This window comes from Oratosquilla oratoria, chromosome 13, assembly GCF_046742065.1.
Source record: "Oratosquilla oratoria isolate Oo_2021 chromosome 13, ASM4674206v1, whole genome shotgun sequence".
Taxonomy (NCBI): Eukaryota; Metazoa; Arthropoda; class Malacostraca; order Stomatopoda; family Squillidae; genus Oratosquilla; species Oratosquilla oratoria.
This window is the reverse complement of record NC_134789.1, coordinates 18,074,038-18,076,537: the sequence shown is the minus strand read 5'-3', so window position 1 is coordinate 18,076,537 and position 2,500 is coordinate 18,074,038.

The following is a 2,500-nucleotide window of genomic DNA, read 5'->3' as shown; positions in this document are numbered from 1 at the left end:
CACTAACCTCATACAATAATACCTGTTAGGTCCGGCTAAAATTGGCATTTCAAAGAATAACAGTGCCTTGAAAATAGTTTCTTACTGTATTGAATAAATTAATAGTTGATATATTTGTCCTATATACAATGTTAGGTTTCTAGTTTTGATATATTTGTCCAATATAAAATGTTAGCTTACAAAGAAAGTAATGGCCTCCGCTAGCGGACCCAGGGATCTGGGTGCACACGTCCTGTGTAATAGTAGTCCTTCATATATATATATATATATATATATATATATATATATATATATATATATTTATATATATATATATATATATATATATATATATATATATATATACATATACCAAAGGCTTTTTCCCCTTTACACGGGGGGTAGCCCAAAAGAAAAAGGTATAGAAATCACTCCCACCCATTTCATTTCCCATATATTCCACTCCCTTCCACCCTCCTCCCTCCTTCTTATCTTGGCACCCCCTGGATGAAGGGTCATCCCTGCATCCTGTCCACTGCCCTGGGTCAGAAGCAGTGTCACAAGACACAGCACATCCACAGTAAGGCCGCTTCATAAATTTAGCGACCCCCCCACTCTCCGTCCCATCATGCAGGAAAGAAGACGGGGAGCAATCCCTTCGGGCTGCGTCAAATTTTTTCTCATATACTTCCTCACCCCCCATCCCCCACCCACTCCCCCTCATGCATCACAGCCTCATCTATACACCCCTATCTTCTGTCCTCTCCCGTCCTTCCTCTACAGACATTCCTCTCTTTTGTAAAGCCCCTTTCACCCCATCCATCCATCTCATCCTAGGACGCCCCCTCATATTCACTCCTTCCACCTCCGCCTTCCACACTTCTTTTACTAATATTTCTTCACTCATTCTTTCCATGTGTCCAAACCATCCTAATACTCTTTCATCAACCCTATCTCCCAGCTCCCTTTCCACTCCTGTTCTCCTCCTCACCTCCTCATTTCTCACTCTATCTAGCCTAGTAACCCCTATCATACTTCTCAGACATTTCATCTCAAACACATTCAAACTCCTTCTCTCTTCCTCTCTCATGTTCCATGTTTCTGCCCCGTGCATTGCTGTTGGCACAATCACAACTTCATATAACCTCCTCTTAGCATCCATTCCCAGATGTCTATTTCTCATTACACTGTTTAATCCACCAAGACATTTACTCGCTTCTCTCTATCTACATTCTACCTCCACCCCCACTCCTCCCTTTCCTGTCACATTCGCATCCAAGTATCTGAAACTATCCACTTCCTCCAGTTTCTCACCCTTAATGCTCTTTTCCAGACTACTGCCACTTTCACCCCTTGTACATCTCATCACCTTACTTTTACCCACATTTATCTTTAGCTTCCTTCTTTCACACATCTTCTCAAACTGTCACTAACTTCCTCATTCCCTCTTCTGATCCTGCTACAAGCGCAGTGTCGTTAGCAAACAACAACTGGCTCACCTCCCACTTTTCTCCGTTTTCTTTAATCATCTCCAACCCCTGACCCACTACCCTTGCATTCACCTCTCACACCATCCCATCCATGTAAAGATTGAACAGCCAGGGCGACATAAAACACCCCTGACGAAGTCCCACCTTTACCTCAAACCATTCATTCTCTCCATTTCTAATCCTAACGCAAGCTCTACTACTGTCATAAAAACTCTTGACTGCTCTTAACAGCTTTCCTCCTATCCCATATATCTGCAGTACCTCCCACAGTGCCTTTCTGTCTACCCTGTCGTAAGCCTTTCCCAGATCCATAAAAGCCAAAAAAACATCCTTACCTTTTCCTATAGTTTTCTCATATATCTGTCTTATCACAAAAATCTGATGTACACATCCCCTACCTGTCCTAAACCCACACTGTTCCTCACCAATTACTCCCTCTGTTCCTCTCCTAATACGCTCTATCAAGACCCTCCCATAAGCCTTCCCAACTACACTCAACAAGCTGATCCCTCTGTAACTACTATACTCACACTTGTCCCCTTTTCTTTTGTAAAGCGGAACTATACAGGCACTCCTCCAGTCCTCCGGCACTCTACCCTCTCCTAAACAAACATTAAATAACCTCACCAGCCAGTCCACCATAACTGTACCTCCTTTCTTCAGACATTCTCCATGGCATCCATCCAACCTAGGTGCCTTACCTGCTCTCATCATCTTAACGGCTGCTTTCACTTCATCCTTCTCTATTTCTCCTCCATTTTCCTCACTCATCACTCTCATTTTCTTTGCGCTTCCCACTGGAACTATCTTTCCCTCCCTATCCTCCTTCACATTTAGCAACTCCCTAAAATACTCTGCCCACCTTCCTCTCACTGCCTTCTCTTCCATTATCATCTCTCCATCTACACCTTTTACCTTTTCTTCTCTACTTGATTCGCCTCCTCTTCCTCTTTTAACTTCCTTCCAAAACATCTTTTTATTACTTTCAAAATTTTCTGTCATACTCTTTCCCCATTTCACATCTGCTCTCC